Raw genomic sequence first — 11,859 nt, 5'->3', positions numbered from 1 at the left:
GAATATAAAACCGTCTCAGCCAGTCATTAAAGTGACTTTTCACTAATAACTACGAGCTGCCTCCCGGTAACGTGAGCTGCTTCTTGTGTATTTGTTATAAATGTGCGTTTGGTACATTGATACGTGGTCTGGGTCTGGGTTGGGGGCTCCACGTATGTGGGGAGTTAAAGTTACCAGTAAGAGCAGTTTATTGTAGCGTGTTTTTGTGTATTTAAAGACACGACATCGGTTACCAACGTCACGTAACTCACTTGTCCTGTGCCAGTTCGTCTTGTCCCATGTCACAGGGAACCTGTGCTTAGCCATGTCCGTCTTGCTACGTTTGTTGTACTTTGTTGAGCCTCTGCTTTCCTTCCTCAGCCTAGCGTTTACCTTCTAGATCCTTTTCTTTGTTCTTAGGTTTAGTATAGGTTTTTTTCCTCCGCTGAGAGTGATTTTCATTTGTGTCCTTTGGTAAATAAAGCAGTCGTGCGTTTGGCTTCAGGGCCATTATCCGGTCGTAACATCGCCATATTCCCCAATAATTAAAAAGCTTTGTGAGCTACACTTTATATAGGTGTCGAACAAATTTGACTTGAATCTGTTTACCTACTAATTGTGGGAAGCCGGAGAAGCCAATTCGACATTAATTAATTACCAGAAGCTGGCGGCATGATGATTTAAAATTGGACCTTAGATGTCTTCAAGACTGGAGTCTCATCAATTATGTGAAATTTGGAATAGATTTGACAATGTGGAGTCGAGTTACATCAGTTTATTTGTTCATCGTGATGAATCAAACATTTGGAGAAAATTAGACATTTTACTGTCGCAACAACTTTCTGTTTCATTGTGACTCAAAATTCCATTCGTCCAAATGAATAAGAAACATATTTTCTTAAATATGCCTTTGGGTATTTATGTGGTTTGAGGTTTATTTGCTCAGGTTTTGCGTTTGAGTTGACTTCTGCTTCCAACCTATTACAGTACAAATTATCAACAGCATGAAATGTTATTGTTTTTCAGACAATAGTAGTACTGACGAACTTGCAGACTTCGAGGTCTTCCGATTATTCACAGCAACCAAAACTTTGAAACATTGAGGCAATAATCACAAGTATTGTTTGTAGGAGTGACAAGAAAAACAAAAAAACAAAATCAACAGATCAATAAAAAAATGGTTAAAATCAGATTTCACATTTTCCGTTTTCTAATACCCTGTTTAGCGTCAAGGTACAATATTGCTGGATCATATACTTCCAATAACACAACTTTATAGTATATAGTGTTAGTTTTGCTAACCTTTCCCATCTTTCAAACTCAGGTTGTACCATGATACTCAACCTGGCGTCTCGTAGCCATATCTCCATTATTGTTTCCAGACTTGAAAGCAGAGTGTTGATCAGTACTTTAAAGTCAATTTAAAACCGTATCAATAGCAGTGTCCATGTTTGTATCGGTGTGTCCATTCTTGTCATTAATAATTCTTGGTTCTGGCACGCTGCTTGACAACTGCTCAACAACAGCTTTCAACAATGTCCCGCTATTGCTGCTGATTGGCCAATTGATACTCCCTCAGCTGTACTTATTGGTCAGGGACTTTTTTAATAATCTGGACCCAGGCAGGAACTTCCCGAGGAAAGTAAACACAAATACAACCTACATTTCAACTGGTGAACTGCCATTCACATCCATTAAATCCTAGTCGGGGGTGGAAAGATATTTCAAATCCTGGAAAATTTAAAAAGGGAAGATTTGAAGATGTACACTATGGTCGTGAAGCTTAAAAGTGGACATTTTTGCAGCACACTTCTTAAACGACTGATTTATTATCAGTCATCCACCATATCCAGTCGGGTAAAGTAGAAAGTTATCTTTGCCCCGTTGTCTGTATCGTATAAAGCCTGACAGGTGTACATCCCCTCTGCAACTCTCTGCAGCTCCTCTATGACTAAAGCAGAGGTGTTGACCTGCACTTGCATGAGGCCTAAATGGCTGGACTGGGACTGTATCTTTGGGCCTTGACCGTAGTTGTAAGCCACTGCTACATTATTATCAGTTCCTTGTTTGGTGAATCCCCAGATGAAGATAGTGGGCACGGTGGAACCACAGTCCAAGACGACCGAGCCTCCCACTGTCGCTGTGGTGTTGGAATGAATGTATTCTACCTCCTCTGGGTCGAATATCTCCAGACCTGTAACGCAAGACAGACGGAGTCAGTCACTTTAAACGTAATGGCAGAAGAGCTTTCGTGTTATTTTTCATGCAACGGCAAAATTAGCCCCAACCAGCTCAGTATCGTCTGATGTCTTTTAGTACAATGTCTTTTTACAAGACCTCACAGTTTGTTGGGAATGGACTGCGCCAGCTCCTGAGGATGGGCAACACATAATTAAATACACTCGCAGTTCATCTGCCTCTGGCCCACTCGATGGATCAAATCTACATCCCTCTGGCTGCAATTTCAGCACAATAATTTGGGAGAAACTTGCCTCAACTTGTCTCTAGACAGCTAAAGTACAATGATCTTTTACCTTGTAGAGGAACAGCCATCCAGCAGAGGAGCAAGCAGCGAAGGTGGATCATCCTCATCCTGTGCCGCAAAAGCGCAACTGGAAACGTGAAGTTGGGAGGCTATTTAAGGCCTATCAGCGAGGTGCACGCGTGTCCCCGCTCCTATCCGCACTGAGGGTGACTGAGCGAGGCTGAAGGACAAACACGGAGAATTCTTTTGAACCACATTGTATTCACCTTGAATTATTCATCGGTGCGTCTGCCCCCCCTCCCCCGGTGTTGCGGTCTCTCCAGCTCTTCCACTCATGACTGGGCTAATAGCCATACCTGAGACTGGTGTAGGGTGTCCGCGTGATGCAGTCGCTTCATCTATTATTGAGTAAACCAGTGGAGGCTTTTCAGAAAGATCAATTACTTCCAACCAGAAATTAAACTATTCCACCTAATTAAATACAAATCACATTCTCAAGAGTCAGTTGCTTAAGTTTAGACCTTTTCACATGCATAGACACATGCGGAGGACAAAAATTTGCAAGAGGACACTTGCACAAGTATAAAGCAAAGAGACTCTAGATTAGACTAAATTAGGAGGAGACAAACGTGAGCATCATTAGCAGTGCCAGGCAGCAGCCGCCAGTAGTAACCCATACTTCTGCACTTACTGGATGGAGGCAACACCAGACTAAGAAAGAAGGCTCTAATTAGTAAGGAGGGGGGTTAGAAGGCTGTTGTTGGGAGGACACATGTAATAAAATGCAACAACGAATGTTACAAATAAAAAGCAAAGACAGTGAAAAAAAAGATAAAAGGAGACCTTTGAGAGTCGCTTGTACCAGTGTGATTGTCCAAAAGGTTTTCCTGCACAACTACAAGAAAGAGACCAGTATGAGCCTTTTATGACATCATGAATCATGACAATATCATGACTTGGAGCTCCCACACCGAGCTGTAATATCCAAGCCATGAGCAGTACGTCCTGTTCGGACCAAAATGCAGTCATGTACACAAGGGCCTGCCACATCTGCCGGCCGCCTGCCGGATTTTTTGCCTGGTTACTTCAGAAGGAAGATCAAGCGGCTGGAAAATGTGAGTCGTTGAAAAACAAAATCTTTTGTATGGTGGTCGGTGTTGGTTGGCTTTGGTAGAGGTGGTGGCGGTGGTGTGTGTGTGCGGGGGGGAGTAGGAACATGGGTTGCATCTTATCTGGCCCTTGTAAAAGCTCCCAGTGCCCCACTGAGTGGATCCAGCCAGACCGAGCTGAAACAACTTTTTTTTTTTTCCGTTATTGGCAGCAGATGAAAGAGCGGAGCCAGACCAACATCTAGCTGGGACTACATAGGGATCTGGGTAACACATTACTGCCACCCCAACATGTGCCACCCGCCCCCCGCTGCGAGCACTTGGCAACGCTGCGCTTTATGTGAAGGCAAAGCTGGCAAAACAGGTGGGTTGCGTGAGCGGGCCCTGTGATTAGATCAGTCATTACCTCTGGCATTGTCGAAGGCAAAGCTAACCTCTCATTTCAGAGGACCACCTGCATTGGAATGTGTTGCTAAAGCTTAATAGCAGATGATTCAGTCTGTGGATGAAAAAAAAATAGTCCTGGCTCACAGTGAGGGTGTTTGTTTCCATTTATCTAATGAGATTGAGATTAGCAGTTCCACACAGCCACTGTGTTTATTTTATTAACTCAGTTCTTATCAGAGTTATCCAGGGTCCAACAATGTTGACTTACTCGTATTTGCAAGTGTGACTGTCCTCTGCCCCGCCGTCCTCATACATCTCACACTCGCTCCAGCTGTGCAGTTTCCTCCTCCTCCTTTCTGCTTTTCCTTCGGTTGACAGTTGTGGCAGAGACCACACATCGTGAGGCTGTTGTACTATACTGTCAGACAGGGTAACATATATTAGCCAGCATACCGTATATTTCTGCTCTATCATCATTCATCCAGCAGGCAGGCAGCAGAGCGGAGGTAAGCAAGGCCGTGCAGGGCCTTCTGCTCGTAAAGCACTACCCCCATTTCCCTGCTGGCTCCGTCATCTAAGACGTCTCAGACGTCTCCTCGCTGGCCTCCTCTGCAGAAGGTTCCCTGTTGAGCCCACTACCTGGATCACAGAACAGATCAGAGCCACAGCTGACTGGCCTTGGGACAAGGGCAGCAGGAAGGGGCGTTCTCTCCACCACGCAGCCCCACGAGTTACAGATGAGTCCTGCAGCCATGCACACATGTCAAGTGTGGGAGGGAAATCCATTCTTCTCATGAACCTTTAAAAGAACATTGTGTTGTAATAGTGAAAACATCAAAATATATCAAAAGTATAGCATCGCACATACATGTGGCTAAAGGCAGACCAATATTTTAAAACACTTTCTTTTCGAGAGTTTGATGAGAAAATTCCGCTATAATGCTCTGTGTGCTTAGCTTAGCGTAAAAACTGTACAATCCTTTTTATTGTAATAATAAGATGCTTTGTGATAACTGAGACAAGGTTTCGTAGTTATTAATGGATGAGCTGACTGACTTTTAAAGGGATGTAGACAGTCAAACTAGAGTGCATTTCACCATCACTTACATGGTTCGGTTCCCCAACTCGGGAGGGAGGGAGGGTCGCAGCTTCATCACCCACCTTAAAATAAAAAAATTAAAATTTGTATTAGTATTTTTTTTAAATTAAAAAAACAAACCAAAGCGAAAGCAACATGAGGACTTGACATACGTTGTGTTTGAACGACCCCCCAGAGCAGCTCAGGCTACAGGTGGACAAGTGCAGCAAAAAGGCCACGAGAGAGAGAAACGCAGCATTAGAAAGACAGTAAAGACCCTGAAAAAAATTTGAAAAACTTCCTGTTAAATGTAGAAAGGTTTTCGCTCCCAGCTGCAATTTTAGTGTAAGTTCACTTGAAAATATGCTTACATAATGTCATAAAATGATTAAGTGGAATATTAAAGTGATATGTAATTATTTACTGTATAGCAAGTCCTTTAGTTTATTATTGTTTTCTTGTCCTCAAAACAAGATGACAAATCTTTCATCAGGTTATGATAATTGAACTGGTTCCTGAACTCATGTAAACAATTTACTTGACTTAAGTGTTCTTCTTCTAAAAGTGGAACAAACCTCTTATTGTGTTCAGACGGCTCTGTAACAACCCGCATTGGATCGATCGGGAGTGTTCTCACTCAGCTGACAGAAGTCTTATTTCATTTTCATGATTCAATGTCAAGACACAGTGAAACCCTGAACACAGTCGGGCTGTGGTCATTTTTTACAGTGTGCTGGTCTGCCAGGTTGGGTGTGTAAACCATGAGACTGCAGAGGGCCCGGCGATCCCCCCAGCAGGTCCATGTCAGGGAACGTGTGTGAAGTCCTGGACGAATTGACCTGGAAAGAGCCAGATGGGGATTGGAGTTTAAGCACCATGGAGGCCTTCTGCAAACAACATGTGGAAAGGCTTTGGCAGCTAATGTAGCGTGGAGTATTTATGAACTGAGCGTAGACTTGACCACTGTCCATCAGGACCTGGGTAGCACACACGTATGCCACATGCAGCCACAACCTCTGCAGCCCTTTCCACAAGACCGCCTCGCCCGGACCAGCCGAGCCCCTCCACCCCCACCAACACCGCCACCCTTCTCCGGCCTCTCTCCCCACGGGATCCCCGTACTGCTCCTGGTTCAGCTGTTTATTATATAGTAGCTCGTGCCCACAATCCTCTCTGAGCAGGTGGTCTGTCATAGGCCTCTGTTAGGCAGAGTCTCCAATGGCAGCTGAGGGAAGAGAACAAGAAGAAGCAGCAAAGCAATACTCCATCGCTTCACTCTTTTTGAACACACTTTCTCACACACTAATAATTGAAACACACCCAGCTGGATCTTTACGTCCTTTGAGCATGTTCTATAACTTTTGTGATTTTCAGTGAGCAAATCTCGGAAAACAAAACGGTATGTACTGCACACGATGTTGAGGAATCAGATAATTCTGCTATTTAGATGAAAGAGGATTTACTTTTTTTGTCTAATGTGCGTTGAGTAAGCCTTGATATGGAATGGTCTTTAGACTGGTGGTAAAGGTTATATTTTAAATACCATACCAGTTTTGTTACATGATTATTGTTGTTTAAACTGCTGGCTAAATGCACAACTTGTTAAAACATGAAGGACCAGCTGGCCTAATTGTCTAAAACATCAATGAAATACACCTAAAGCTTATATATTTTTATTTTTATCTTATTATATTTACGTTGCTAGATTTAGTAACTTCTTTCTGTGAATAATCCATTACAGTGAACATCACATTTGTCATAGAGTTTTGCAAAAGTGATAATGATAATGATGTGCATGCGTTTTTACTCAATCTGCATTGGTGTCCATCAATGTGACAACAAACCAAATGTAAATCCTTTGGGCTAAAACGTGCAGAGATCCAGGTGTACTTCATTTCCCTTCAGTGTCGGATGACACTTTCCACTTTGCTGTGGCCTTTGCTTTGTTGTTGAAATTGTTTCTTCTACAGCATTTGGGAAACCACCAGATGTGTAATAAACAACAGTAAATTGGACTCACTCAACAGAAACCAACACTGTGGCACGTTCAACTTTGAACGTTGAGACATTTCCATAAACCCAAAGGTTGCTTCAAAAATGTTTCAAACGCGAGAGTAAAATCACTTTTTTGTATCTACTGGTGTAATTGAGTTGTCAAACATGATTTAACTCCTTCGTCTTCTGGAGAAAAAAAATTCTGTTTGTACTTTACGAGCGCACCACTAATTTGTGCGAGCTGGGGTGTGAACGTGCAGCGTGCTGGCTGACTTTTCGCCTGCGTATTCAAGAAAGGCAGCAATCACTTTCTCAGGCCTGGTCAGTATCTCTTGTGAGCTCGCTTAATATGCAGATTGAATCAGGTTCTGTGACTTTTATTTTTATATATCAAAACGAAGCATAAAAATGCATAGGCATTTAAAAAAAAAATCACTTAACAACTTAACCAAGAATACATGAATTTGTCAACCAAACAACGTCTTCAGATTAAAAAGTCTGAGAGGAAATATCTCTATAATCCATAGTGACTTAATTGAAACAACTATGACCTCGACTCCGTCCATAACTCCCTTTATGTACTTAAGGTATATTTAAGGAGCCTGTTACTGATAAGATAACATTTGTTTTAAAGTAGTGGTCAATGCACATGAATATGATTGCTGATTTGAGTCATCTCTGCATTGAGAACCATAACATAAAAAGAAAAGATGTTTAATGAATAATATACTTGTCATTCATCTATATTTATGACTCTGCTGGACAGTTTCTTGTAATCCCTGACACCTCAGTGTAACATGTGACAGATGTTTCCACGTAAGACAAAGGTTAAAACCCACCATCAATTCCTCTCGTAAAGTGGATACTTAGGAAGGAGGTCACAAGGACTTATGGGTGGGAAAGGTGACTGTAAAATGGGCTGTAATTTTGTTACTCTTCTCATTATTTAGACCCAATGAATATTATGAGTATAGAGAGACCTATGTTGTCACAGTTGGAACAGCAATTATTGGTATTTAGCTTTAAACGGAGAACGAAGAATGTAGAATATCGTTGTTTCCCAATCTGGATTACACGCTCATTTATAGAGTTTGAAGAGTTGTTTGAATAGTTTGATTTAGAATATTGGCGCTACGGCCTTTTTTGCGGTATAGTAAGCGTATACATGCATGCCGGAAAGCTCTGTGTGTGCAGAACAATTTCCAGACCAAGCAACACCTTACTTATAATGTTCCCTAATATATGCATGTAATATAAAACAATAGATTAATATTTTGTTAATAATTCCATCTCTTCCCAAATATTCACACACAAGAACACAAAGCTGTTTTCAGGGCGCGTTACCCAAGTTCAACCCTCTTCCCAAACCACTGACACTGTCTCCAGCACGCCTCCATTCACACAGTGCTGCCACGTAAACAAACACAACAAAGATAAACAAACTATCTACATAGCCAATGAGTTACACAAATCCTGTGACACTCAAGCAGGTTCCTCCTGCTTTTATAAGATAGAGACATTAAAGCATTATACTTTTTTTTTCCAAAAACAAACTTGAACTTCCAAAGTGCGTTCCCCATCTGGAAGCTGTAGAGGGCTTGTCTAAAAGATAGAAACGATATGAACCGCTGCTGGCAAGTCGAGTGTCCCCTCTGGGATCAATTACCTATCCAGGATTCAGAGAGAAGCGCATTCTAGATCCCGGCCCGGTCCAACATGGAGGCGTGTAGCCCAAAGGCAGCCACTCACACAAACACACTAAGTAAGTAAACTACTCTGACCTGCACAGTTCCCAGTGTCTGGTTGTGGATCGGCTGAGACCGCATGCTGCCGTGTTCCCGCTCCACTTGCACACTGCATTTAACAAGCAGCTGATGGCAGTTCCAGATGAGGCCACTCTCAGCCAGCTGCTCTGTCATGTGGGCTGGGGCAAAGATTTCTTCCAGGATCAATAAAATAAAATGGTTGTCTCTCGTTTTACATTTTATAGTATACAATCAATCCTAAAATCCAGATTTCTGAACCCGGATTGTATAAGCACCACGGAAACATCTGCCCAGCAGTCTCAAACAAAATACATTGTGGGATGCTGAGGATGGAGGGGCGGAGGGTTGCGAATATGAATAACACAAAGTAAAAACAGACAGCGCGACCAGGAGGGGAGAAGGGGAAAGATACAAACCGGTTTAATAGGATCCAGATTGTTTTGGGCTCTGACTGTTTCAAAGGGAGACACGCGGCCACATGCGCGTCCACGCTCACCATGAGACATGAGCGGGCCACGCCAGGCGTTCAGAGCTCTGAAACAGGTCACAGCAACACCTACAGTCCCCATAACCTGCTCAGGGTCAAGCTTTCCATTCGCAAATAGAGCAGGACCTCACCTCATGTGGCCCCGTTAAATGAACATAGGCACGGCCTGCTCTGTGTCTCCCATTACCCTCACAAATGCAAACGCATTCAGTTGCAACTGTTCGGATGTTGCAGGTTATCGTGCGGCAATATTTTGATTTGTAGGCTTCTTACATGCCAATTCAATATTGGGATATTAAGATTGAGATTGACTGGATTTATTTGAGGTGAGTTAAAGACAAGTACAATTATCAGTGTAATTATTTATTATAAAAACAGAGAATTATTTGCTGTTTACCATAAAACAGACTTCCTTTTTGCTGTCCTGCAAAAGAAAAAAGTCAAATTTGACAACAGAATACTGTTTATACTGTCGTTTTTGCTTTACTGTCACTGTCACACACCAGTTTTCAATGTGTTCAATATCGGTTTGTGGACTGTGAATTAATTTTATCCACTGATGAAAAGTTTGTCCAATAGCCAAGGACTAAACAATTATTGTGCCATTGAAATGATTTGCAGAGCATTAGGAAGGCTTTGCCAACACAGCAGCCAAATGGCAGTTAAAGCAAAATCTAAATAGAAATCTGCCAGTTTTTAAAAGCCATCTGGAGTCAGACATAAATATTCTCCTAACTTCCTTTTCCTTTTCTGCTTTCCAGTGATCCATGTCTTTGAGCAAAGCAAAGCTGTCACTGAGGAGGTGATCGGTGGACATTGTTCAAATTCCTCAGTGAAGCTCTACTGCCATCTACTGTTTGTGTTTGTTGCCCACAATGAAAAAAGAGATTTCATGTTGTGTGGTTAAGCTTCCTATTCGAACATGAGCAGGAGAAGATGACTCTGACCACCAGTACGATAAAAAAAAGGGGTAGTGTTTATTTAATTTTAACCACCAGCAAGGAAACCGATCGGCTGCAGCCACAACCAAGGACAAGGGCAGGCGGCAGCGCATCACTCGATCTGAAGAGAGGGAGATCGGCTGCAATCTGCCGTCCCTCCGGGACTCGTTCTCGTCAAGGACCTTCAAACCTCTTTGAGAACACTATGGTCGACATGGCTTCCACTTATACCTGGATACTTTCCAAATTCCATTGCTCGACTGCTGCTTGGAGTACTGCTTAGTCCTCAACTTAGTGAATTTACTACTATGCAAGCTTTCTCAACTCAACGTTAATGGATCATGGGTGTTCTGCTACCATGGCTGCTCTATGCTCTATGGTATGGGGGGGTTCATTTAGCGTAGGGGGTTTATGGGGCTAATAATGTTAGACATACTCCTACGAGGTTCTAATCTTTACCTAAGGTATGATGTATTTGGGTTATAACTTGGTTTCTCAATTAGATTAATTCATTGCACCAATTGAAGATAGGCAATTTTAACCTCTTTTTGTGTTTTATTAATGAACACAAGCAAGACTGCAGAGATTTCAAAAGAACCTAGATGCTCATCTCGCCCCACATCAACACTACCACCTTGTGTACACAGTTGAGTCGATTCAACACATCACAACCTTCAGATCGGATGAGAACATTTGCAGTTTGACTGAAAGATTCGCCTCCTGTTGCAACATTGGCAGCTTAAAAATGTCAAACAGCAAATTGACCAAACCTTTATCGATGAAAACCCGCTCAGCATCCATCAGTGCTTGGCCTGGCTCCGCCTCCTCCCTTTCAAAGCAGTTTGTCATTTCAGTGTCTGCTTGCTGTCCTCCTTCAAAGACTTTTGCGGGGGCAAGAGGAAAACATGATTGTTGCTGACTTTGCCTATCTGGGAAACCAGATTTAGATACCAATCCTGTGCATCAGTGCCTGCACCAGCCGCCACGGCAACCGCTTCTCCCCAATTACAATAAGCATCTCACCAAAAACACACACACACACACACACACACAGAGCCAGACTGACTCAACAAACAAAGCTGTACATGGATGCTGATTATTAAGCCATTCAAGCTATTTATTAATGTCAGTTGCTGATGTATCATTGATGCTTTGTTTTGTCTACAGTCATTTTAAAGCTGATCCAAAATGATGACTGATAATGCTGTGATTTATGTTAAGGCTAAGGCTACAGTGTTTTAACAGTGGCATTTTCATAAATGGGTGCACAGCCTTTTCTGCAAATAATATGGACGAAATGCAGCATGAAACGACATTATACAATTTAGATATGTTCTTTGTGCACAAACATGTGTATTGCATCACTAATAGTTGAATTTGCGTGAATTAATGGAGCGAGATCTCACACGTTAGGATCTGTTGTCTGTTGTGAACTTGCTGTCCTCAGATGTACCCAGTTTCTTTACTCCCTACATTGCAATACACAATGGCGAGTGTTTGTCACCACGGAAACCACTAGTTTCTTGGCAACATTCCTATCATCAACTACCTTCAAATCTAATGATGGGATTGGAGCAGTCAGCTGAAAGAGGAATATTCTGAGAACAAAGTGCTGGCAAAGGCTATGGCAGT

At 42.4% G+C, this 11,859-nt stretch overlaps 3 long non-coding RNA genes across 3 annotated transcripts; all 3 read right to left on the bottom strand.

The window, feature by feature from the left end:
- Positions 1 to 739: 739 nt before the first annotated feature.
- On the bottom strand, positions 740 to 3,172 carry LOC144410221 (uncharacterized). Its single transcript, XR_013468140.1, has 2 exons — positions 2,514 to 3,172; positions 740 to 2,173 (listed from the first exon to the last, which is right to left on the bottom strand). It is a non-coding gene; the product is annotated as an uncharacterized LOC144410221 (long non-coding RNA).
- Positions 3,173 to 3,253: 81 nt separating this feature from the next.
- LOC144410235 (uncharacterized) lies at positions 3,254 to 4,550 on the bottom strand. Its single transcript, XR_013468172.1, has 3 exons — positions 4,414 to 4,550; positions 4,229 to 4,325; positions 3,254 to 3,359 (listed from the first exon to the last, which is right to left on the bottom strand). It is a non-coding gene; the product is annotated as an uncharacterized LOC144410235 (long non-coding RNA).
- A 7-nt stretch (positions 4,551 to 4,557) lies between these two features.
- Positions 4,558 to 9,119, bottom strand: LOC144410230 (uncharacterized). Its single transcript, XR_013468162.1, has 3 exons — positions 8,815 to 9,119; positions 5,068 to 5,121; positions 4,558 to 4,759 (listed from the first exon to the last, which is right to left on the bottom strand). It is a non-coding gene; the product is annotated as an uncharacterized LOC144410230 (long non-coding RNA).
- Positions 9,120 to 11,859: the final 2,740 nt, after the last annotated feature.

Source organism: Gasterosteus aculeatus, chromosome 1, assembly GCF_964276395.1.
Source record: "Gasterosteus aculeatus chromosome 1, fGasAcu3.hap1.1, whole genome shotgun sequence".
NCBI classification, from domain to species: Eukaryota; Metazoa; Chordata; class Actinopteri; order Perciformes; family Gasterosteidae; genus Gasterosteus; species Gasterosteus aculeatus.
The sequence above is the reverse complement of the archived record's forward strand: the minus strand, read 5'-3'. Positions and strand labels throughout refer to the sequence as shown.